Source organism: Sceloporus occidentalis, unplaced genomic scaffold, assembly GCF_023333645.1.
Source record: "Sceloporus occidentalis isolate IW3139 unplaced genomic scaffold, rSceOcc1.0.p SCAF_21, whole genome shotgun sequence".
Taxonomy (NCBI): Eukaryota; Metazoa; Chordata; class Lepidosauria; order Squamata; family Phrynosomatidae; genus Sceloporus; species Sceloporus occidentalis.
This window is the reverse complement of record NW_028317001.1, coordinates 13,201,739-13,229,190: the sequence shown is the minus strand read 5'-3', so window position 1 is coordinate 13,229,190 and position 27,452 is coordinate 13,201,739. Positions and strand designations below refer to the sequence as shown.

The following is a 27,452-nucleotide window of genomic DNA, read 5'->3' as shown; positions in this document are numbered from 1 at the left end:
TAGGGGCTGCATCTACAGTGGCTGGCTTGGGCGTACATCAACGAGATATGCAGAGGGTCGGTTGATGGAATCTCAGGTCTATGGGTCATGTTTGCGACCTCTGACTTATTGATGGTGTTTTTGTATGATCTGTTTCAGATGCAGTACACCCTGTGATGAGACACCATGTGTGGATCTGCGGACACATCATGGTGTTCTGTGTGGTCCGCCAAGCCAGGAGGTGCCATTTTGGAAGCCAGCTGTGGCTATCAGATAAGGCCATTGTTGAATGGAAAGAAAAACGTGTCCTGTGGTGGCACGGGCTACTGTCTTTGGCGAAGGCCAGTTTCTGCTCCCTCTTGTTTTGGAGATACATTTGGGAGGCAATGATTTGGTTTTGTTCAATGGCAGGGCCCTTCTTTGTCAAGCCATTCATGACATGCGGTGCATTCACGAGAGATGGCATTTTGTTATGCTGTTAGAGTCGGCAAAGCTGCCACACCGAGTTTGGGGCGGTGGAGGTGATCCACGCCTTTACAATAGGGCCTGTAAAAGGGCCAACAATAAGATCTGCAAGGCTATGAATGGAGGACTGGGTTTCTACCTGGTTCACGATGATATCATGTTGCTTAAGCCTGAGCTCTACTGAGCGGATGGCATCCACGTTTTTGAAGTGGGGAACCAGCTCTTTCTTCGAGATCTGCAAGCAGGGGTTTTGGCTGTTTGGCCAGCCTTGTGGGGGATAGGGGCTAAGCCGACGCTTGCCCCTTATCTGTGGCATAGGCGGGGGGAGATAGATGTTTCGGTGAACACCTCGGCACCCTCCTAAAGGGTGAAGCTAGGTCTCTGGAAATCACGTTTAGGTCTTGCGAGTAAACGTGAAGGGAAAGAGACTTGCCTTGGGGCTGGCTTGAGATTTAAATCCTCACTTAAGTCTGGCGAGTTAAGTGGGGGAGTCTTGGGTTGGCCTTCCGGATGCCGGCCGGGGAGCAACCCAAAGTATGGATTGCCCTTGGGGCACAGGTGTTTTCGCCCTTTGGAAGCTGGGGAATTGGTCTTGGAGCAGACCATCTGCCAGCTGTTCCTACACAAGGTTCTCCCCCCTGGTTTTTTGCAGTTCTCGAAGAAATAAGTTTAAATAAGTTGAGTTAAATAAAGTTGCCCATTTTATAATCCAGTTCTCTGTGTCTGGTCTCATTATTAATGAGTTGGTCAGCAATGCTTCTCCCCGACCATTTGGGCTGGGGAGGAGATTTTGCTGGCCTCTCATTAGAGACCAGCATGTTAAAGGAAAACAGCATGCTCGGCTGGCTGTTGGGAGAGGAGGGGGCGGGGTTTAGCTTGCTTGGGGCTTCCCTGCCCAAACTCCTCTCACTTGGCTTCAAACGCTGGCCCACCCTCCCACCTCGACATCAGTGTGAAAATTAATTCTGGTCGCCTCGGGGCCGGGTAGGAATTTTCTCCCCTTTCCAAGGGTTTTTTCGCCTACCCCACACTGTTGGTTGAGGACTTTGACAATTGGCATGGGTGTGGTCATAAATAGGTTCCACGCATAGGCGGGGGGAGATAGATGTTTCGGTGAACACCTCGGCACCCTCCTAAAGGGTGAAGCTAGGTCTCTGGAAATCACGTTTAGGTCTTGCGAGTAAACGTGAAGGGAAAGAGACTTGCCTTGGGGCTGGCTTGAGATTTAAATCCTCACTTAAGTCTGGCGAGTTAAGTGGGGGAGTCTTGGGTTGGCCTTCCGGATGCCGGCCGGGGAGCAACCCAAAGTATGGATTGCCCTTGGGGCACAGGTGTTTTCGCCCTTTGGAAGCTGGGGAATTGGTCTTGGAGCAGACCATCTGCCAGCTGTTCCTACACAAGGTTCTCCCCCCTGGTTTTTTGCAGTTCTCGAAGAAATAAGTTTAAATAAGTTGAGTTAAATAAAGTTGCCCATTTTATAATCCAGTTCTCTGTGTCTGGTCTCATTATTAATGAGTTGGTCAGCAAAGGTATTTTTGGACATATTCTACACTTGTTTCCCCCAGATCTTCAATAGAGCTTTTCTTACGAAATGATTTGTGCTTTCTTTATGGACTTTCTCTTTACCGTAAATTAGGTATCCATGCCACCCAAATCTTAAATGTTCACCCTCCAGACATAACAACTGTTCATTCTCTAACAGAACCCATTCTCTAATCCAAACTAAACAACAAGCAGCATAATAAAGTTTTCAGTTTGGTAAACCCAGCCCTCCTCTACTTTTGTCATCACAAAGTATTTTCGTTTTTATCCTGGCTCTTTTTTTAATTCCAAATAAATTTTGAGATTTCCTTTTGCCATAGATTCAATGGTTTTTCATTCTGGATGATGGGTATCGCTTGAAACAGAAACAGCATTTCAGGAAGGAAACTCATTTGGATCAGTGATATTTTTCCTAATAGCGATAAGTGTAATTTCCCCCATTTTTCTAGGTCTTTTCTGATTTCCTTCCATGTGTCTCATAGTTATTGTGAAATGGATCTGAGTTTTTATTTGTTAAATTGATTCCTAGATATTTAACTTTCTTTCCCACTTTAAATCCACTAATTTCTTACAAGATTTGTTTTTCCTTTTTCCCATATTTTTTGTTATTAATGTTGTTTTGTCTCTGTTTCCTTTTAGTCCTGAATCATATTCCAATCCCACTATTACATCCATCAATTGTCTTGTGCTCTTTTCTGGGTTCTCCAGGGAATACAAATGTCGTCTGAGAAGACTCTCATTTTAAACTCAATTGTTTTTAATTTTTATTCCATTGATCTTATTTTCTAATCTTATCCTATTATTCAGTGCTTCAAGGATCAGAATGAACAAAAGGGGTGAAAGTGGGAAAGCTTGCTATTTACCTTTAGAAATCTTAAATTCTTCTTTTTTTACACTTAACAATTTAGCTCTTTGATCTTTTTACATTGCCTTTATCCATCTTGAATAAGAAGCTCCTATGGACTATTGCTGCCGTGTGTTTGGACTTCTCTTGGCCGCAAACTGTCCATAGCCTGCAATGCATCTCCTAATTCTGTTGGCAGAATTTAAAGCAGCATTTAAATAAGGAGCGTTGAGTAGTAGATACTCTAATAAATAACAAAATATAACTAAAATATAAGTGATACAAGATATTAAGAATCTTGCAGGTACAATATTTGTAAGAATATAATATTCAATTCATATAAGCTATTAGAAAATAAATAAACCTAAGCGTCCAATTCTGAGACTGACTTCCAAGATGCGCTCTTTAACTCTCTCTCTCTCGATCTCCAACCGACACAATTCCCCCAACTGTCTCTTGGTCTCTCAGGCCTTATATCTCCTTCTCATGGAAGCTTCCAGAAGAACCTTTATCTTGCTCTCTGATTGGTCAAGAGAGCCTTCCGTAGCAGTGATGTCATTCTGCATTTGCATAGACCTCCCTTTTCTGCCTGAAGAAGACCTCCATTGACTGGAGCCCAGTCATTACACAAATACTTCAAGGGTTTCTGCCTAACGACGACTAAACCGCTTCTAAACTGCGTCCAAACCGCTCCTAGTCTCCTGGACGCTCAGAAATGCCTCACAAACGAAGCCGGAAGCGGCGTACCCTCTTAATCAATTATAGCTTTCCATTATACTGTACATTTTAGCTATTTCATGCTGAAACTTAGGCAAGGGTATTAACAGCATGGGTATTTAAAACATCATAATTTTCTAAAAGATAACTTTCTGAATGATGATTAATTAATCTTATATGTTCGTTTTTAAAACAAAGTCTTGCCTTTAAATTCTCAGCTTGACATAAAACATGTGGGTGTTTCCATCCTCTCACAATCCCAGTGGTATCAAATTTCAGGCTGGATCATTCCACAATCATGTGTAAATTTTTATCATCTAGTAATCTGATGTGAAGAGCTCAAAAATGTTTGGGGAATGCTGCTGAAGGTAAACAAGGGATGAACTGGCGTCTGCTTGGACTGGAGACTAAAGAAAGTCTCAGTTAAGGCACTTAGGGCTCTACAAATGTTTAGTAAGACATCAAAGCGGGGTCATTGAAAATCAGTCCACAATGCCAATTTTTATAAAACTTCCACCTTAAAGTTCACTGCATGAGAGATTTTGGTGGCTACTGTAAGAAGATAAACACACAACAATTTCCAGATCTTACTCAACTCAGTCAATCATGCTTCTGTTACTATAGCTTTACTTACTTTGATGTTTGAGCAGTTCATACAGTCAGTAGATAGGCATCACCTAAGCACCAATTCTTTTATTGTTGTTGTTGTTGTTAAGTGCTTTCAAGTTGACCTCTAAATTACATATCATTAGCGTTAACCAATATACACATATACATTCTGTCAGCTGTTATCACCCTGAGAAACAAAACCTTTACTTCCACTTGAACTTAATCTATACCCAGAACAGCATTTTACCCCATTCTTTTTGGAGGAAGAGCATAATGTCATTCCAGTCTTCTTTATATACATTCTTGGATCCATTCCTGATTGCGCTCGAGAGCTTGTCCATCTCCATCGTGTCTAATAACTTCAGCATCCAGTCCTCTTTAGTAGGGATTTCTTTCAGCTTCCATTTCTGGGCGCAGACTATTCTTGCCGCTGATAACATATAAAATAATATTTTACCATATTTACTCTCTAAATGAAGATCAGTTATATTTAACAAAAAGACTTCAAGTGAGAACTTCAGAGTTATGGCAGTTATTTTCTTGACCTCAAAGAAGATTAATTTCCAAGATTTCCATGCTTCCCGACAAGTCCAGCGCATGTGAGAGATTCAGCCTTGCTCTTTCCCACATTTCCAACACAGGTTGGTACAATTACTATACATTTTGCTGATCTTAAGGGGAGTTAGGTACCATCGGAAGTAGACTTTACAATAGTTTTCTCTAAGGTTCTGGCTACAGGTATATTTCAGTCGCTTGATCCACATATTTTCCCATTGGTCCAAATCAATAGAAAAACCAAAGTTTTGGGACCACTTAATCATATTGTCTTTGACAACATCTTCTTCCATATACATTTTAAGAATACATTTATACAGTCTTGACAATAAGTCATCTTTAGTTAGCATTAACTCCCGCTGTAAATCAGAATCTACTTTACCAATCTCATACAGTTTTTGTCCATAAGAAATCGTTCCCTTAGCTGTCTGCAAAAGAACCACGATATTTGATACCCTTCTTCAGTAAGGTTTTTCCATGCCTTTATCTCATATCCATTATTATTTATCACCATCAAATCTTCATAGATAACCCAACTCTCTTTCTTAGGGTTATATTTAAAAAGGTCTTCATGGGCAGATGCCCAAAGGGGGATTTTAGGACATATTAGTTTTTGGTATTCTTTCCAAGTTCTGAGTAGAGCATGTCTCACAATGTGATTATTAAAGTCCCAATTTACTTTATCCTTGTCATAAAATAGGTAGGAGTGCCAGACAAATCTCAAATTCACGCTTTCCAGATTTAATAAATCCTCCTCTTTTAGAATGATCTAATCTTTTAACCACGAAAGACAGGCTGCATCGTAATATACGTTGAGATTTGGCATGGCAAGTCTCTCTCTTGAACCCTGAAGGTATTTCATTTTCACTCTTGCTTTCTTACCCTTCCAGATAAACTTAGACAAGCCCTTTTGCCATTCTACAAATGGATTTTCATTTGCAATAATTGGGATAGATTGAAATAAAGAAAAAAATCTTGGCAATATATTCATTTTGACCACAGCAATTCTTCCCAACAGTGATAGATACAAGTTTTTCCAATTTCCTAAATCCTTTTTAACACTGGACCACAATCTTTCATAGTTATTCGGGAATAAATCAGAGTTCTTACTTGAAACCCAAATTCCTAGATATTTAGTTCTTTTACTTGAGTTAAAACCTGTAATTGATTCTAACTCTTTTACTTCTGATATTGTCATATTTTTAGTTAGTATCGTTGTTTTATCTCTATTTAATTTCAGTCCTGAAATTAATTCAAAATCCTTGAATACCTTTATTAGTGCTTTAGAGTCATTAATAGGATCACGAATAGTTACCATAAGGTCATCCGCAAATTCCCGGGTTTAGTGTTCAGTTCCTTTAATCTTTATTCCCTTAATCTTCAAGTTATTCTTACATTTTGTAACAGCACTTCCATAATCATCACAAAAAGTAAAGAGACAAAGGCCATCCCTGCCTGGTACCTTTGTAGATGTTTATCATTTCAGATCTCTCTCCGTTCACATTAAGTCTTGCATGTTGCTTTTGATATATGGCTTGTACCCAACTTAAAATCCTATCCCCCAGTTCCAACTTTTGCATGACACCAACTAACAAATTCCATGAAACGTTATCAAAAGCCTTTTCAATATCAAAAAAGGCAGCCGATTTCTTATCAATATTAATTTTGTGATACTCAATCAAATCTCCAAAATACCTAATGTTATCTTTAATATATCTTTTGGGGATGAACCCTCTTTGATCTCTATGTATCACTAATGGTACTATTTCTTTAATTCTCTCTGCCAAGATACTTGCATACAGCTTATAGTCATTATTGAGTAGACAAATCAATCAAGTAGACCCTTGCTTTAAATCATCCAATACTTTAGCATCCAGTTGCATTTCCTGTTGTTGAATTAAAAAAGCAGATTTTTCTTCTAATATTTGAGACTTTTCTTCCAATTTGTCAATTCATTTGGTAACTTGACTTATTTCTTTAGCGACTTCCTCCAGAGATAGTTTGATTTCTCTTAATTCTGTCTTCAATTCTGATTTCACATCCTCTTTCAGATCTCTCTTTAAACTATGATTCTATGATTCTGAGATCACAATGGGACAATCTCAGTGCTTCTGTTAAGGATCACAATAGTCCTGTCTCAATCTTTCAGGTAAGGAACACCTGCCTGAAGTCTATAAACCCATCTTAATCCTTCAGGGAAGAAACATCAGCCTAAAGTCACAATGAGTTAGTGTCAGTCCTGCAGATAAGGAGCATCAGTCTGAGATCGCAATGGGCCAGTCTCATTCATTCAGGTAAGGAGGACCAGTCTTAAGTCACAATGGGCCCATCTCAATCTCTCAGGCAACAAGAATCAGCCTGAGGTCACAATGAGCCATTCCCAATCTTTCAGGAAAAAGCATCAGCCTGAAGTCACAATAGTCCTATCTCAATCTATCAAGAAAAGAGCATCAGCCTGAGGTAGCAATATGACAGTAGCTCAGGCAAAGAGCATCAGCCTGAAGTCACACTGCACCAGTCTCAATCTCTCAGGCAATGAGGGTCAGGCTAAGGTCGTAATGGACCAGTATCAATCCTCCAGGTCTGAAGTGACAATAGTCCCATCTCATTCCTGCAGGTAAGGAGCACCAGCCTTAAGTCACAATAGTCCCGTCTCAATCTATCAGGCAAGCAGCCTCAAACTGAAGTCACAATGGGCCAGTCTCAATGCTTCAGGTAAAGAGCATGAGCCTGAAGTCATAATAGTCCCATCTCAGTCTTTCAGGCAAAGAACCTCAGGGTGAGATCACAATAGTCCAGTCTCAATCCTTCAGGTAAGGAGCAGCAGACTGAGGTCACAATGGGACAGTCTCAATCTCTAAGGCAAGGAGCATCAGCCTGCAGTTGGAATGTGAGATCCAGAGTCAGTTCTGTGCTCAAAAAATCAAACTCATTTGAAACAATAGAAGCTTTATTGATGGATACAGGCAGAAACATCCATTAACACCTTTTTGCAAAGTCTGAAGTCCAAAGGAACTTGCTCAACCCCTCTCTAAGCCAGCCCCCAATTTCCAAGCTAAAGCAACACAAGCGGAGGTTGCATAGATACCAAGGTTGTCTATACTGTACTTCCCTTCCCTTCTCCCAGACAGCCTCACCTTGAAGAGCGGTGTTCCCAAGCCAGCTTCACTCCTCCTTGAGAACCAGTCTCCAGCTGCAGCCCCAGCCCCTCTCCAAACGCCCTCCTTCATCTAAAAGCCACTCCATCATCTGTCTTTCTAACATTTCCCACTACATGCTTTCTATAACCCATCACTCTATACTACCTACTATGAACTATAACTATAACTCCTACTTTAACTCCAATAATCAAATCCTAATATTTTTACTCTTTATGACAGAACCCTTATACACTGTGTCTGTAACTCAATGGACCAGTCCCAATCCTTCAGGTATACAGCACCAGTCTGAAGTCACAATTCTCCCATCTCAATCTTTCAGGCAAGGAACATCAGCCTGAGGTTGCAATGGGCCAGTCTCAATCCTTTGGGTAAAGAGCACCACCCTGAAGTCACAATACTACCGTCTCAATCCTTCATCCAAGGAGCATCAGACTGAAGTCACAATGGGCCAGTTTCAATCTCTCAGGCAACGAGAATCAGCGTCAGGTTGCAATGGTCACGTCTCAAACCTTCAGGTAAGCAGCATTAGCCTAAATTCACAATGGTCCCATCTCATTGCTGCAGGCAAGAAGCATCAACCTGAGGTCGCAATGAGCCAGTCTCATTCAGGGAAGGAGCACCAGCCCGAAGTCACAATATGTCATGAATCCCTTTATACTTGCATTTATTCATTTGAAATGAAATACTGAAACAGGTATGCAACCTGTCCGTCTCCGACTGATGCAGTGACTAAGGATGGCGTCTCTCCTCTGAATGCCTGTCTTAATGCAGTAATGGATTAGATGAGGGAAAACAAACTCAAATGGAATCCAGGTAAACAGAGGAACTTGTAATAGGGACCCCTAATCCCGGAATGAAGTTATGTCATCCAGTTCTGGATAGGGTCACACTTCCCCTGAAAGACTCTGTCTACAGTTTGAGAGTGCTCCTGGATTCATCACTTCATCTGACGGCTCAAATGGATGCAAAGGTCAGGAGCACTTGTTATCAGCTTCGGCTGATACTCCAACTGTGCCGCTTCCTGGAGCAGGGAGGCCTTGAAACAGTAGTACATTGTCATGCCCAGCCTGGAAGATGGCTTGGAGGACTCAGAGGATGAGCTAGAGCCTCTGGGATCTGAACCTATAACTGAGGAGCCAGAGCCCCAGGGGCTTGAACCTGTAATGGAGGAGCCAGAGGCTGGCCCTAGTTCTGCTGGAGCAGAGTCTGTGGCCCCTCCAGAGGTTCAGCAGTCAAGTTTGCCTGGTGCCGAGGCTGTGGACATGGAGGAGGATCTGGGCAGTGTGCCTACCTTCAATGAGCGTCGAGCAGAAAGAGAGGGCCTTCGAAGATCTCGGAGGCTTTATCAGAAGCGTCTTCGCAATCAGGCACAGCTGAAGGCCAGCTCCTTGCCTTTATAAACACCTGGAGCATGTGTGGTTCTTTGCCAGTGGATATCTGACTCTTTTAGAGGAAAGACTCTGTCTCTGGCTCCTTGGCTTCTTGTCCTGAATACCCGGAAACCTTGACCTTGGACTGCTTCATCGACCTGCCTATCTGTTGCCCTGAACCTCGGACTGTCTGACAATTCTCTTGGTAATCCCTTTTGGTAAAGCTACTGCATCTCTCTAGGACTGACTTTGCTGTGCTGGGAGAGGGTTGTTTGTTTGGGAACTAGCTGCCTTATCAGCCTTTGGCTGCTTTCCCGGACAGACATGCATTGTTCACCTCTCTGCTCGATTTCTGCAACACACTCTACATGGGGCTACCCTTGTGCCAAGTTTGGAAACTTCAATTGGTACAAAATATGGCATCCAGGTTGGACTGCCCATTAGTTTCCGAGCAAGATACAAGGTGTTGGTTTTAACCTTTAAAGCCCTCCATGGCTTGGGTCCTGACTACTTGAGGGAGTGCCTCCTCCCATACAATCCACCCACAGACTCAGGTCCTCTGGGAAGAACCTGCTCCAACTCAAGAAGACCAGACTTTAGGCGGTGACCCAGAGGTCCTTCTCACCAGCTGTACCCAGGCTCTGGAACGACCTCTGGATGAGATCTGTCATATTTCCACCTTGGAAGCCTTTAGGAAGGCTATTAAGATGGATCTCTTTCCAGACTAGATTAGATCTATTGACTTGCCTCTCCCTCCCCCTGACCCTTACTCTTGCCATCGTTACTGTTATGGAAATTGTTATCTATCATTCCTGTTCTCCCCTCTCACCTTTAGAAAATGATCCAATTCTTGCCTGAAAAAACTGTTTTAATGTATTGTGTTTTGGATGATTTAAATTTTCTTGCTGTTTAATAGCTTTTTAAGGGTTGATGAATGTTTTTATAATTGGGAGAAGGGCTTGGGTTTTTGGAATTTGAATTGTATTTCTTAATTTGTATGTTATTTTATTACTGTAATTCGCTTTGATTCATTTAAGAAAAGGTGGAATATAAATAAATTTATTATTATTATTATTATTATTATTATTATTATTATTATTACGTCCCTGCAATGGGCCAGTCTCAATGTTTCAGGCAAAAAGCATCAGCCTCAGGTTCCAATGGTCACGTCTCACACCTTCAGGTAAGCAGCATTAGCCTAAATTCACAATGGTCCCATTGCATTGCTGCAGGTAAGAAGCACCAGCCTGAAGTCACAATATGTCACGAATCACTTTATTCATGCATTTCTTCATTTAGGGATCCATGCCATAAGGGTCATAGGTTTAGGATTAAATTAGAGTTGAGATAGGTGGGATTTATGGTGGGTTAAAATAATATGTTTTAATATGTGCTTTAATAAAAGATACTAGAAAGAGGTAGGGAGATCATGGCTAAAGAATGTGATTGTTTGCTAGGATTGGAATGTGTGGGAATCATCCTTCTAACAGAGGCTTGGGTTTAAAAAACTGGTCTCTGTCAAAGGAGGGGGAACATGGAGAGTTATTGGTATTTTTATATTGTATTATGTTGTTATGGGGTTATGCTTATTATCTTTTCACATGGTATCATACTAGACTGGGATTGATGGGATATATATATATATATATATATATATATAACGTTAATTAAAACTGTTGTGTGGCTGAGTTCTGTGGTCCAAGGCCTGAGATCACAATGGGCCAGTCTCAATCCTTCAGGAAAGGAGCATCAACTTGAAGTCAAATGGGCCATTCTCAATCCTTTGGGGAAAGAGCTTCAGCCTGAGGATGCAAAGGGCCAGCGTCAATCCTTCAGATAAAGAGCACAAGACTTAAGTCACAATAGTCCCGTCTAAATCATTCAGGAAAGGAGCATCAGGTTTAAAAGACTGGTCTCTGTAAAAGGAGGGGGAACATAGAGAGTTATTGGTATTTTTATATTGTATTATATTGTTATGAGTTTATGCTTATTATATTTTCATATGGTATCATATTAGATTGGGATTGATGTGCGGGAAAGGGCTATCCAATTAATTAGCTTTATTGGTTAATGGGGTGGGGTTATTTGATATGGTTATAAACGTGATATGTTTATCCTTTCTTTCATTCCTGACAAAAAAGGTCACTTCTATTGCATATATCTTCTTCAATAAAAGCTATTCTTTTTCAAAGTACTGCCTTTTGTGTTGCAAGATGGGCTGCACTTAGGACCCTGACAGATATCTCTCTCTCCTTCCATTCCCCCTGCTATCCCAAAAGGGCTGGAGAGCATACCACACCAACCACAGAACCTTTCCCTGCTCTTGTGTAATGCCAGGTCAGTCCAAAATAAAACACACATAGTCCATGATCTCCTACTGGACCAAGAGGCTGACCTGGCTTGTTTCACGGAGACCTGGCTGGGTGATGATAGCTCAGCCATCTGGGGTCAGGCTTTACCAGCTGAGTTCTCCATCAGTGAGCAAGTAAGGGGACATCACTTTGGTCCATAAAGACAATCTTGCTTTGACCAGGATACCTATCCGTAAGATTTGCCTCAGTTTAAAGACTAGGGAAAGTCTGGGGATTCTGTTGGTTTAATGTCCACCCCGTTGCTTAACATAAATACTCTCTGGAAAAGATAACATCAGAATTAATACAAACCAGGGAAAGAGTGACATTCCTGGAGGAAGAATATAAAAAATTGGGAAAGGAGATAGAGAGATTATCAAAAGAACATACTGAAGATACAGCAGAAAGAATTAAATTAGAGCAAAGATTTAGGGAGAGATGGCTTAGAATAAGAGGTCTTCCCAAACAGAAGGATGAAGATCTATATAAAAAGATAATACCAGCCTTGGCTGAATTTATGGACCTAGATAATGAAACTTTTCTCCTTGAGATGGAGAAGATGTTTAGAGTAAGCTCCTGGGTCTCAAAACAGAAGAGACTGCCCAGAGATATCATGATTTATTTTGTTAGGACTCAAATGAAAGAAACAATTCTACAACAACGCTTTCATACTAGATTCAAAACTGAAGAAAATGAATTTTTATTGTTTAAAGATATCTCTGGGAAACTGTTAAGGAAGAGGAAGGAATATGGACCACTGACTAAGATTTTGCACAGCAATGGAATCTACTACAAATGGGAACTAACTCAGGGCCTATCTTTATGATTCAAGAAAAAAAGATACCAAATCAACTCGGTACAAAAAGAAAGACATTTTCTACATGAGAATGAAAAAGAACTTAATAAAGGGGGGAGTCAGAAAGAAGGAAGAAACAACCCCAGAAAAGGAGAAGAGGATACGGAGGAAGAGAGCTTAGAAGAAGAAACAGAAGAAGGAAAATTGCTTGGGAAATCAGATCCAAACACAAGAGAGGACGATATAGATGGAGAATATGAGGATGAAACGGGAAAAGACGTACATCCTATCATCGAATGTTAAAGGAATTAACAGCGCAAAAAGACGAGGTAAACTTTTCCATTATTGAGGGAAACAGGGACTTGATGTCATTTGCCTTCAGGAAACCCATATAAAGAAAGAGGATATAAGATTGCTGAAAAACGCCAAATTGGGGAAAGTATATAGCAGCCTCAAAAAAGAGGGGAAAAGGTGTAGTGATATATGTAAAGGATAAATGAGAATCTAAAGAGGTATTCTCAGCCCCCAATGGATACTTGGTTGGTGTAGAAGTTACTTTACAAGACCAAAGGATCCTAATGGTGGGAGTTTATGTACCCTTAGGAAATAAAGGCGGTTTTTTTTTGAACAATTGAAAAAACAAATGCCAGACCGTATGAGCGATAGAACCTTAATGATGGGAGATTGAAATGGGGTGATAGACCCCCAGATAGATAGAAAGGCAGACAATAAAATATACTTAAAGCATGGGAAATTGCCGAAATCTTTCTTTGAATTAAAAGAAGCCTTCGCATGAGAAGATACTGGAGAATCAAGTACGGTCTGTCTAAGGGATTCACGTTCTTTTCAAACACCCATCAATCCTCTTTGAGAATAGATATGTTCCTGACTTCCCCAACTATTAGCACAATAGTGGAAGCAGGAGAAACCCTACCAAAATCCTATCAGATCACAACCCAATTTTATTGTCTTTGAAGAATAAACCTAAGGAACTGATATAGAGACTAGATGAGACTTTGTTAAAAGACGGAAAAAGTCTAGATGAAGCAAAAACAAACCCACTTAAATCCTTCTTTGAAGAAAACCTGAATGGGGAAGTTAGCCCAGAGATCGTCTGGGACACAAGCAAAGCGGTAATGAGGGGTTTCTATTTGAAACAATCTTAGGAAAGGGAAAAAAAATAAAGAAAAGAATTGGAAAGAACTACAGGAAAAGTTAAAGGATAAGGAAGAATTACTTAAAGAAAACCCCCAAAACAAAATGATTCAACAACAGATTACGAAGATTCAAAAGGAAATATCCACAAGGCTAATAGAAGACCAGGAGAAAAAATCAAGATACATCAAACAGAAACACTTTGAGAATGCTAATAAACCTGGCAAATGTTTAGTATGGAAACTGAAAAAGGAAAAGGAGAAACGAATCTTTTCAAGGGTTAAAGGAGACAAGATTTATTCCAACCAAAAACATATGAAAGAATGTTTATATAAATATTTCAAAAGTCTGTACAAAGAAGAATATATTTCCCAGGAGAGGATACAAGAATCTTTGGACAAACAAGACGTAGTAAAGATTGATGAAGAAGAGAGAATCGAACTTAATAATCCAATAACGCCTCCTGAGGTGCTAGAAGCAATCAGTAAAACTAAGGCACCCAAAGCGCCAGGACCGGATGGCCTAAGCGCAATCTATTACAAGAGCTTACAGAATGGGCTAATTAAACCTCTAGTAGAAATCACGAATAGACTCTCACAAAGAAGAACGCCTGACTCTTGGAAGATAGATGATATTGAACTGATTCCTAAAGAAAGTAAGGAGCTGTTAAGGATTTCTCTCCTTAACAACGATTATAAAATCTTCATAATGGTCTTAGCAGAAAGATTTTTAAAAACCCTACAAAATATCATAAACGGAGACCAAACGGACTTCCTCCCAAAAAGGTACCTTAGAAACAACAGGAGGAATTTACTAGATATTATAGACTCCTATGAGAAGAAAATAGATAAAAAAGCAGCTATGATTTTTCTTGAGGCCGAAAAGGCGTTCGATGAAGTTAATTGGAGCTTCATGCTGGAAACCTTAAGAAAAATGGTTCTAGGAGATAATTTTATCATCTGGATAGATGCAGTCTATAGAAAACAAACAGCGAGACTTATTATTAATGGGGAAAAGCGAAGGTGTTACCTGGAAGGAGAGATACCCCTCTCACCTTTGTTATTTATGGCCCCTTTAGAGACTCTGAGTAATAGCATTAAAGAAGATAAAAGACCAAAGGCCTGGAAATAAAACAGGAAGAGTACAAACCTAAGCTATACGTGGACGACGCGGTGATATACTTATCTGACCCAATAGAAAGTGTTAATCCCCTGCTTTATAAATTAAAGGAATATGGACAGCATTCAGGTTTCCGGATTAACAGGGATAAGACAAAAAAATTACCAATGAATTTAACAAAAGAATGATCAGGAAAATCTATAAGAGGTGACTGGCTTTAAAGTAGAAAAAAGGGTCAGATATCTAGGTGTTGAGTTCATCTCTAAAAACTAAGACCTCTTTAAAAACAGCTACAAGAAAATATGGGGTGATATCAACCAAGATCCCAATAGATGGGCTAAACTCAACCTATCCCTCTTGGGAAGGATCACGGCACTTAAAATGAACGTACTGCCTAAATTACTGTTTTCATTTAAGACTATAACTATCCTTCTTAATGACAAACCATTTTTAGAACGGCAGAAGGACCTGCAAAAGTTCATCTGGGAAGGAAAAAGACCTAGAATCAGATTTAAATCTCTAATAGATGATGTAACGATTCACAATCCTCTCTTCTATTTTGACCTGACACTTCTTTGGGTGTTTGAAGGACAGTCGTGTGGATGGATTTTAAAACACAGACCAAGCGGCTGGTTAAACAAGAATATAAGTTTATTTTTAAAACAGAATAGGCAAAGGTATCTTTGAGATGGAGTTGTTACTATGTCTTCTTTTGTTATTTATATACAGGTCTGGTTTTAACTCTATAGTAATAATAACAATAATAACTGCCCCGCAGGCTATACTATCACTCAAGAAATGATGTAAGCCAAAGCCCTCTTCCTGAGTCTGGTTCCACTGAGTCTCTCTTCTAGACTCTCCAGAACTAATCCTGTCCCTCTCTGGACAAAGCAGTTCCTTAAGTAACCATCCCTCAGGAACTATGGGAACCCAGTCCTCTCTTGGACTCTACTGTTCCCATCCTCTCTATCACTATCTCCCACTGAACTCCCGCTTCATCCCTCAGGATTGCAAACCCCAACTGACTCCACCCAACTGCCAAGCGGAATCTTCAAACTCCTCAGCCAGCACCTGATTGGCTTAGAGTCTCTGGCTTCTGATTGGCTGGTTTGTAAGTCAGTCCGTCACACGCCTCCCCCCTTTAATAGGTTCATTGAGACACAGAACCAAACGGTTCTATGGTCCAAGGAACTCCCAGTTATCAATTATACTTACCCATTATATATAACATTATACACACATCAGGTGACACATGTGATATACTTCATATCCTTGTTTTATCAGTAACCATTTCCAACTTAAATATCTTTGGTATTTTCTGTATGTTCCCCTTTTAAACATATGTCTAATATCAGTTCTACCTGTTATAACAACTTACCATCATTTTCTTATACGTTTAACATATTATAACCACAGCCCATATCACTTGTTGGGTTTAAATATTTTAATAACACTTAAATAACCTTTCCCCCAACTTTAGATCTTTATATGTTCCATTTAAATGTTGTTATCAAACATATTTAATCTTTTAACCCTTTTCTCTTATTGATGGAGCATCATCTCCAACTACTTTGCCCCGTTCCCAGTATGGTTTTGAAAACACTTCATCTTCCATTATACTAATGGCAAACTACAATATATTGGTTTTCCAGTCTATCAACTCAATTATATCCTTGTCCTTTTTAGGAGTCTTCTCTGGATCAGTCCTTGTAACTGACCGCGTGTTTCTTTTTACCGGCTGTGGACTTAACACCTCATCTAGTAAAAAGTCTTTGCTTCCTCCTATTTCACTGGACCACATTCCTTGACTGCGCTGAGCAATCTTTACATCTTCTTCTGTAGACCGTAAAGTGTCCCTTATCAAAATCATCCCGTTCTCTAGATAGTTCATCACAATCTTTGGTCTTTTTCCCTCTGTTGAATCTCCTTTTCCAGTTGGTTGATGGCTTTTGGGGTCCCACCAACGCTTGTCTGTCATCTGGTCGCCACCAGTATGTTTGACAGCGAAGTTTATAGACGTGAACATGTTCTGCATTTACATATCTATTCTTTCAACTTTTACTTTAAGATTCTTCCAGTCTCTGTGAACTAAACCTTTTTCTTGGGTTATATCACCCATTTGCCAAACTACATATCTTTCAACACTGTCCCATTTAATATATAGCTTCCAGAACCCTGAACTCTTTATTAGAACCTACAAAAGCCTGTTGTGATGCTTTTAATAACTACTTCACGGACAAAATCTCTCAATGAGAGCCGATTTGGATGCTGGCCTTACGACAGAAGTGACAGGAGAGGTATCCAGAGCCTCCGCCCATACTGTTATTCTGGATCAATTTGAGTCAGTTAGTACAGAGGATGTGGAGAAGCTCCTTGGGAGTATGAAAAGAGGACTTGCTCTCTTGATCCTTGTGCGTCTTGGCTGGCTGTCCAGGGGGAGATACCATCAAGATGCTGCTAAACATATAACTATCTTTCAGGGAAGGCTGTCTTCCATCTTGCTTCAAAGAGGCGGTGGTTAAACCACTTCTACAAAAAGCCTTCCCTTGACCCTCTGGACAGAAACAATTACAGGCCAGTTTGGATCTTAATATTCTTAGGCAAGGCAATTGAGAGGGAAGTCGCCATTCAACTCCAAGCAGTCTTGGAAGAAATGGATTTTTCTACATCCATTTTAAACTGGATTTAGGATGGGTTACAGAGTCGAGACAGCCATGGTCACATTAGTCGGCGATCTCCGTTTGAGCATCGACAGCTCTTTGAAAAAGGGAAGTCTGACTCTCAGCGGCCTTCAATACCATTGACCACAGCATCCTTCTGGAACATATGGGAGAGTTGGGAATTGGGGCACTGCTTTCCAGTGGTTTAGGTCCTACATCTCAGGCAGATTCCTGTCACTTGGGGACAGTTCTTCGTCCAAGAGGGAGCTCAAGTCGGACATCCCTCAAAGCGTGATTCTGTCCCCAATGCTATTCAACATTTACATGAAGCTGTTATGTGAGATCTTCTGGAGACATGGGGCGGGGAGCAGGGAGACCTTGAAACAGTAGTACATGTGCTCAACTTCTGTTAACGCACTCTACATGGAGCTATCCTTGTGCCAAGTTCAGAAACTTCAATTGATACAGAATATGGCAGCCAGGTTGGTTACGGGCTCTTCTAGAACTGCCCACATTACACGGGTTCTTAAATCCCTTCACTGGCTGCCCATTAGTTTCTGGACAAGATACAAGGTGTTGGTTCACTCTGGAATGACCTCTGGATGAGATCCGTCCTATTAACACCTTGGAAGCCTTTAGGAAGGCTATTAAGACGGACCTCTTTCCAGACTAGATGAGATCTATTGACTTGCCTCCCCCTCCCCCTGACTCTTACCCTTGCCATCGTTAGTGTGATGGAAATTGCTATTGATGTATATCGTTAATGCCCTCCCATCTCTCCTTCAGAAAACGACCCATTTCTTGCCCGAAAAAACTTTTTTACTGTATTGTGTTATGAAAGTTTTAAATTTTCTTGCTGTTTAATAGGATTTTTAAAGGTTGATTAATGTTTTTATAATTGGGAGAAGGGTTGGGGGTTTGGAATTTTAATTGTATTTCTTAAATTGTATGTTATTTTATTACTGTAATCCACTTTGATTCCATTGAGGAAAAAGTAGAATAATAATAATAATAATAATAATAATAATAATAATAATAACGTCTCTTCAAGGGGGTCAAAAGCCCTTTCAGTATGCTCCCAGAACTGGGGGGGGGGGGGGGTTTCTGGGGCTGTGGGTCTCTCTGTTGGTCCTGCAGGATTGTTGTGAAGGAAAAGGTAAGTATGTGAGGGGGTGCCCAATCTGGATCCTGTGGGTCTCTAAGCCTAGTTCCCAGGTTGACAGGGGATTGCCAGAGTTTTGATGTCCCTCCGTCTCCCTCCTCTTGGCTTTGGCCAAGAGGATTTTGGCTCTTCTCTCCCCCCCCCCCCCAGAGCCTCCTCCCCCAGGACTCCAGAGAAAACTCCCCCCCACAAGAAAAATGCTATTGAATCCTATCCTGTGCAATGCTTTCTATTTGGCACAAAACTCTTCCCCAAATGAAGCATCAGAAGAGAGGGTCTCTCCTCAGCCCCACTTTCCATGAGAGAGGGGGCTCCTCAAAGACCTTTTTACCTTTGGATCCCCCTCCCCTCCATGGCCATGCCTCTCTCCAAGGGTCCCACCGGCCTTCATTTATCATAACAACTCCCCTAGTACCCTGGACCCAAGGAATCCCCCAAGGAGGACGCAGGGAAGGAAAGAGGGAGAGGAGGCCTTGCAGGACCCCTGCCTTTCTTTGGGGAGAGAAGAGGGGCCTCTCCAGCCATTCCTCTGAATGAACAAGGGCTCTCCCCACTTCTCTCCCTCCCTCAGAACAGACAGTGAGGGCAGAAATGGCTACTGGGGCTGAGACTGTGCAGGTGCATATAGTCGCAAAGGCCTCTCCTCAGCATGCACAGGAATTGCCAGGGCCTAAATGCTGCTGCTCATTCCGCTGGAGGCCTTTGTGGGAAAGGAAGGTATGCGCCGGGGTTCAGTGGCCTCCCCTTCCTTCCCTCCTTTCTTCCTTTGAGGAGACAGCAACGGAACCCAAGGTGCAGAGCTGGACTCAGCAGGGAAAGGCAGGAAAGGAAGGCTCTGCTTTGGAAATATAGCTCTCTCTGTGTATCCTGTATGTTTGTGTCTGTGTGTCTGTGCTGTTCTTATGGCTGGGAATGGAGATGAGGACTGAGGAGAGAAGAAAGGGTCAGTTTTGGGCAAATTCAGAAATTCTGTGCATCAAAGTCCAGTGTGTTGAAACAGTAAAGAACTTTATTGAGAACACATAGAAATTCAGTGATTAAGCCAGAACTGACCACTCCAATCCAAACAATATATTAAAACCCCTAAAACCTAAACCATGACCCTCTTCCAAACCTAGCCCCCACCTCCAATTCCCACAGTCTCTGCCCCACAGGTAACAAGGCCCCCTTTTGCCATTCCCAAAAACTAGCCCTTTCTCTTAATGCCGGCCTCCAACTTTCTTAAGCCAAAATCCCACACATTGCAAAAGCTATAATTCCCATAACTATTCTAACCAGCTGCAGCAAATCCCAACCTCCCATCTACCTAACCTATACCACAACCCACAATCCCCAGCCAAATTGACAACCCAAAGCAATTATCTATACTATTGGCAATTAAAACCTAAACTTAACACAATCCAAATTGAAAACATAGAGACATATTTACAGACAAATTTTACAAATAAGATCACAAGGGCCTTTTCTTTGCACTGCTGGATTGAAAATATATTTGTTGTATTCGTTATTGACAAATATAATGTTAGGATTTGTGTGGCTTCTCTCCTCTGTGGACTCTCTGATGTCTCACTAGGCTTGACTTCTGAGGAAAACATTTCTCACAATGGTGGCATTTGTATGGCTTCTTTCCTGTGTGGACTCTCTGATGTTTCATTAGGTCTGACTTCTGAGAAAAACCTTTCCCACAACGCTGGCATTTGTATGGCTTTTCTCCAGTGTGGACTCTCTGATGTTTCACTAGGTTTGACTTCTCAGAAAAACATTTCCCACAACGCTGGCATTTGTATGGCTTCTCTCCTGTGTGGACTCTCTGATGTATCATTAGGATTGATTTCCGAGAAAAACATTTCCCACAACGCTGGCATTTGTATGGCTTCTCTCCTGTGTGGACTCTCTGATGTATCATTAGGATTGACTTCTGAGAAAAACATTTCCCACAATGCTGGCATTTGTATGGCTTCTCTCCTGTGTGGATTCTCTGATGTATCATTAGGATTGACTTCTGAGGAAAACATTTCTCACAATGGTGGCATTTGTATGGCTTCTCTCCTGTGTGGACTCTCTGATGTGACACTACGTGTGACTTACAAGAAAAACATTTCCCACAACGCTGGCATTTGTATGGCTTCTCTCCTGTGTGGATTCTCTGATGCGACACTACATGTGACTTGCAAGAAAAACATTTCCCACAACGCTGGCATTTGTATGGCTTCTCTCCTGTGTGGACTCTCTGATGTGACACTACGTGTGACTTGCAAGAAAAACATTTCCCACAACGCTGGCATTTGTATGGCTTCTCTCCTGTGTGGACTCTCTGATGTATCATTAGGATTGACTTCTGAGAAAAACATTTCCCACAATGCTGGCATTGGTATGGCTTCTCTCCTGTGTGGACTCTCTGATGTATCATTAGGATTGACTTCCGAGAAAAACATTTCCCACAACGCTGGCATTTGTATGGCTTCTCTCCTGTGTGGATTCTCTGATGTATCATTAGGATTGACTTCTGAGGAAAACATTTCCCACAATGCTGGCATTTGTATGGCTTCTCTCCTGTGTGGACTCTCTGATGTTTCACTAGGTCTGACTTCTGAGGAAAACATTTCCCACAATGCTGGCATTTGTATGGCTTCTCTCCTGTGTGGACTCTTCGATGCATGACAAGGATTGACTTGTAAGCAAAATGTTTCCCACAATGCTGGCATTTTTGTGACCTCTTTCCTGTGGGGACTCTCTCATGACTCAAATGTTTTTCTGTAAAGAAGGACAATTACAGATGAGACTGAAAATCAGACTTAACAGAGGAGGGTGTTACTGCATGATTTAGCCCTCATTAATCCCTCCTTCTTAGAGATTAAATTAATAAAGTTGCTGTGAGTAACCTAATCATGACCCTGATGCTTATGCCCCTAAATCCATTGAACAGTTGCATTCTTACTCCTAGGAGCTAGCAAAGAAGAGACCATATGGGAACTGCCTTGAGGGAATCAGTAGAAGAAGATAGTCAAAGGACTGTTGAAAAAAAAAATCAATTAAACATGTGCAAAAATACTTTGATTGACAGGTGGCATCATATCCTGTGAGACGGCCACTGAATGCTGAGTCAGAGCCCAAGGCATGATGCAAGCTAACTGCAGAGGATGCTTCATGCTGTTTGGCACCAGGAGAGGACTCACAACCAATACAGTATGCAGCTCACATGAGGATTGGAGTGGATTGGATCGGAGTTGTGTGTACAAGGGATGGTGAAGTTGATGGAAGTCGGAGAGGAGAGCTTGCAAATATTTGTATTATTTTGCAACTCAAGATAGAGAAGCTCCAAGGATTTCGATGAAATCGACTGTGTTTGTGACTTATTTTTAAGTGTGAAAAGTCGTCATTGCATTGCCAATGCCTGTATCTGGATATTTGCGTCCGTATTCTGCAATGATATTTTTGAGCTGTATTTGGGTGCATCACCCTCAGATTGTAGTGTACATTGGCTTGTGAACGCGATCAAAATTCAGAGCCAACAAGAATCTGAGAGGCAGTGAGCTAATCCCTTTTGTCTGATGTATCTGCATCAAACACCCATTGCATTCAGTTTGTTTCACACCATTCTTCCCCCACAAAGGAAATATTCTAAAGTGATATAAACCTTTCTGAACCCAGTTTCTGCCCCCAAGCACCAATTTCAGTATAAATATCAGCCCCGACTTCTGTTCTTCGGTGTCAGTCCAGTTACAGATAGACACTCTGTTTGTTTTCATGGCTAAACACCTCAATGCACTCACCAACCCCAATTGTCATGGGAACTACGGACCTCTCCTTATTTCAAATCCTCAGCAATTGGAATAAAGATCTGGATAGATAATGTATCACCATTATCAAAGCCTTACATCTATTCACCACTCCACCTTTGTTACCTAGTTCTTGAGTGTGTGCATGAACACTTATATGTATGTGTCTGTGTGTTTTGCTTTCCCCCTAAATAAAACATAAAAACCTATTTCAAATGCCTCTGAAGATCTGTTTGATTCAGGAACTGCTATAGATTGGCTGAGTCCAGAGGTCACTATTGCTCCAGTAAAACTATTTCACTCTATTGAGCTAAGTACCAAAATCCCCTAAAAGCATAGCACTTGCGTCCCACAACATTCCAGAATTGGCAGTTTAGGATTGGATATTTAGAAACCTTACAAAGTGGAGAATAATAGTGCCTCACTAAAACTAGAAATTTCATGATTCCGCAGGAAGTTGTTATGACAATTAAATTACGTGTGAAAGGGAACTAGGAATGGTAGTAGAGCACAAGTTGAACATATGTCAACAGTGTTATGCAGCAGCTAAAAAGGCCAATGTGATCCTAGGCTGTATCAATAGGAGTATAGTGTCAAGATCAAGGGAAGTAATAGTGCCACTCTATTCTGTTTTGGTCAGGGCTCTCTTGCAATAATCCTGTGTCCAGTTCTGGGCACCACAATTCAAACAGATGTTGAGAAGCTGGAGCATGTCCAGAGGAGGGAAACCAAAATGGAGAACGGTCTGGAAACCATGCTCTCGCAGGAATGACTTAAGGAGCTGGGTATTTTTAGCTTAGAGAAGTGAAGGTTAAGAGTGGATATGACAGCCCTGTTCAAATATTTGAAGAGATGTCATGTTCTGGATGGAGCAGGCTTGCTTTCTGCTACTCCAGAGAAAAGGACATGGAACAATGGATGCAAGCCACAGGGACAAGAGATTCCACTTAAACTTTAGGAGGAACCTCCTCACAGTAAGAGCTCTTCAGCAGTGGAATATACACCCTCAGATTTTGGTGGAGTCTCTTTCTTTGGAGGTTTTTAAACAGAGGCTGGATAGCCATCTCTTGGGGATGCTTTGAATGTCTGTTCCTGCATGGCAGAAGATTGAACCGGATGGTCCTTGTGGTCTATTTCAACTATTTGATTCTATAATTCTAAAGTGGAATCATAGCGCTCTGACAGTGAATTATGAAAGGGCCCTCAGTCTTCACAGGAAGGGAAATGGATTCAGGTTCCTTACCCACAGAGGCCACATTCTCATAATTCTCCATCATAACAGAACTGTACATCAGTCTCTGCTTCTTCGTCAACAGTTTCCATTCGTCCTCAGTGAAATATATTGCCACATCCGCAAAGGTCACCTGCAACAGAAAATAGCCCTCATCCAGAGAGTGACTAAACAAAAGGGGAGGAAAGCACATGGTGCATTGCAAATATTATTTCAACACTTCAGAATTCAGTCCAGGAAATAAACTTTAAATTCTGCAAGCAAGAAAAAGCTACAGCCTTTGAGATCCAGGTTGTCTTAAATTCTTTCAATATAATATAAAATATGATAAACAATATAAATTAGGCCATTTCTGGAATATTATTGATTGATTAAGATACTGACTATGTCAACATGTATAGCACATTTAGTCACCACTGAATCATTTAGCCATATCCCACCTAATTTGCGAGGCAAATTTCCTTTTTAAAAACCAGTTTTGGGGAGTACTCTGGGCTTCAGGGCCACTGGGACCACCCTCAATTTAAGTCCAGAGATATTCTTCCATATCCCCCAGCATTTCACAGATTGGGAAAGAAAGACTCATGTGGACAAGCAACATCAGAAGGTGGTCCAGATGACCAAAGTTGTTAATTATAATGATCACACAAGTGAGGAAGGGTACAGAAGTTTGTTTTTGCTCCGACTCCTGGCAAGGGAAAGATCCTGCCCCCTTCCCTCCTCCCCTTTCCCCTATTTTGAGTTGATGGGCTGCACACTCTTTTGAACTTGGAACACATTTTGCAGCAACTGAACTGACCTGAGGAGAAGGGGGAAAGTGGGAGGAGGAGAGTGAAATAGGACATTTTCAAAGCCCCCTCAAAAAATGAGGTGATAGAGGATTAACCAGGACTCTCTCTGCCAAACTGCGACAGTATGTTCTCTGCTTGCTTTCATGAGCCGGCCCAGATACAGATGAAACTAACAGTCAGGATGGCAACTTACCAAAGAGTTGTTGTACCTCTGAAGCCTCTTTCTGTTGGAGCCCAGCTCCCTCTGCTTGGCCTTCGTGTTGGCCATCATGTGGGAAGGGGGATCCTGGTGGCCCTGCACTTCGGTCACTTCCAACAAAAGACACTCCAAAGCCGTGTACAAAGTGTCCAAGATGAAGTTCCTGAGAAAAGAGACAAGGGTTAGGCTTGCTTTGGCTAGAAACTCTGCAGCACTCAAAATCACTGTGTCATCATGACTTCTCTTTCACAAAGAGGAGGAGTGGGAGGACCTGCTTTATGTCCCAGGTGGAGAAGCTTTAGCTCCTGGGCTGAATAAGAGCTACATTACCTTAGAGATCTGATGGCCCCCTCCCAATTTAGACACTGGTCAAAATAATTATTTCATTTTTGTAGATGATGCTATTTCTCTAAACTTAACTACTGTTTTTGTTATGTCAGTCATAGCAGGAGCATGAAGTATGCACCTCCTCCCTCTGCTTGCTAAAGCCACATAGAAATTGAGGCATGTACATTTGTGTGCATTGTTTCTCAATGGATCTATTGTCAAAATGACAATTTCTTCACTTTTCCTTGTATATTTTTTAAAAAGATGCACACTGCTGAATATGTTGCACTTATACAACAAAAATCTATAAATGTATAGGCTTATGACTGAACACTGAACCGTGGATTATGCTCATTTGGGGGAAGTGAAGAAGTATGTAAACTCATTTTATCAACCCAGTGAAACGAATACCTCATAAAACTCTAGCAAACACCACATACACACACAGTCCCCACACAAAGGACTCACTGGCGCACTGTGTGTCTGGGGTCTGGAAATCTCACTTCCACATTCTGGGAAGACATTGCTGCCAGAGACTGAATTTGGGGCTTTATTCCTGCAAAGCATGGGCTCAGTCTCTCAGCTGCAACCCTTCCACACAATCCTGGACTGAAGCATTTAAACAAAGGTCCTCTTCTAGCTCCAGGAATAAAGACCTACCTTCAGTACAAAGTCCCTGATTCCTGCAGCCCCAGAAAGGCCTCTCCTTCAGTCCTTTATGGCCGGAGCTTCCCTGGGTCAGAGGCCGTCTCCTCAGCCGTAGAGAAGGGTTGCTCTGAGTGCGAAGGAGGAGGAGGTCCAAGGGCTGAGGGAGGGAAGGCAATGGGGAAAGGTCAGTGCCAATGGCCATGGAGGGCAGAAGGTGGCAATGCCTAGGAAACTCCTCTGAGTCCCAGCCATTCTAGGAATGAGTGGCAGGAGTGAGTCCAGGGAGCTGAAGGGGTCTCCTTTCTCAAAGGGGGGGGGCAAGGACCTGTGAGACCCTCCCCAACTAGGGCCCAAAAGTCTCTTTCCCACCTCTCTCTCCCAGCCCCCAAAGCCCAGCCTCCCCACTGGCCCTGAGTCCCTGCCTCCCTTCCTCAGACACCACAGGCCCCTTCCGTCCTTCCTTCCTTTGCCCCAAAATGGAGAGTCAGACGCACAAAGGGACACACTTCTTTCCTTTTGGCCCAAGGAGCCTGGCCTCCTTCTGACTCTGGAGCCTCAGGAGAGAAAAAGAAGCCTCTGTTCAACTGAGGACTCAGAGAAGGTTCTGGAACATTATTCCCCACAGTCACAAGCAGAACAAAATGGCAGCCAGAACACAAAATGGTCGCTGGAACACAAAATGGCTGCCTCTGCCTCAGTGCACTTGGCAGTTTGAGGCCTTCAGGGGAGAGAGAGAGAGGCTGAGGGAAGAGTGGAAGGAGGCCCTGGAGGGATGGGGTCTTGGGAAATAGAGAGCTTCCTGAGATATTCGGTGTTCGCTTCCTAACAAAGTGGTTTCTGGCCTCATGAAGGATTTGGGGCAAACTGGATCTGAAAGGCAGTAGTAGCATTTTCTCTTGCCAATGGGATTCACAGTGTATTTCCTGGACTTGGTATCCCAGCATCCACATGGCCAGAGAGAGGAGGGGTCCTGCCCTGCAGTAAGGCCCCTCCAGTCCCTCAGAAACAAGGACTACAACTCCCACGTCTTCTTTCTTTCTTTCTTTCTTTCTTTCTTTCTTTCTTTCTTTCTTTCTCCCTAGCTGCCTTGTGTTAGTGGTGTTACTTCTCTTTTGTCATTGTGTGCTTTCAATGCTTTGTTTCTGACTTATGGCAACCCTAAAGAAAGCCCATTGCAGGCTTTTCTTGGCAAGATTTGTCCAAAAGTGGTTTTGCAAGTGCCTTCCTCTGAGGCTGAGAGAGTGTGACTTGCCTAAGGTCACTCAGTGCGTTTCCGTGGCCAAGAGGGCATTCGAACCCTGGGCTCCAGGGTCACAGTCCAATGCTCCAGCCACTGAACCACACTGTCTCTTTCTTGAGGCTTTCTCGTTTTTTGTGGAGTGGCTCCAAGTCATTGCCGACTTCTGGGGAGCCTCTCCTGGGGTTTCCTTGGCAAGAGTTGTTCAGAGGAGGTTTGCCATTGCCTTCCCTGAGGCTGAGAGAGTGTGACTTCTTCTCCAAGGGACCCAGCTGGTTTCATGGAGGATTGGGGCACTGGACCATGGCTTCCAGAGTTGTAACCCAACACTCAAACCACTGCACCACACTGCCTCCCGTTCCCATGTACAACCTGAGAAATAATTGCAGACTTTTATCTGTTCTTCATGTGTGTCTTCAATTCAATTCCAACTTATGGCAATCCTAAGGCAACCTTACCATGGGGTTTCCTTGGCAGGTTTCTTCAGAGAGGGGTTGCCATTGCCATCCTCTGAGGCTAAGAAAGTGTGACTTCCCAAGGGTCATTAAGTCCAAAACAAACTGCAGCAATAATCCAATCTGAGACTGCTTTAACTACCCTGGCTCAGTGCTAGGGAATTCTGGGAAATGTAGTTTTGTGAGACATTGAGCCTTCTCTTTCAGAGAACTCTGGTGTCATAATAAACTCCATTTCCCAGGATTCCCTAGCACTGGAGCAGGGCAGTGAAAGCTCTCTCAAACTGGACTATTGCTGCC

At 42.1% G+C, this 27,452-nt stretch overlaps 1 pseudogene; it reads right to left on the bottom strand.

Annotated features, from left to right (window-relative positions):
• LOC149301633 (uncharacterized) overlaps nucleotides 1–27,452 on the bottom strand; it is a 70,613-nt pseudogene that overhangs the window by 29,504 nt on the left and 13,657 nt on the right.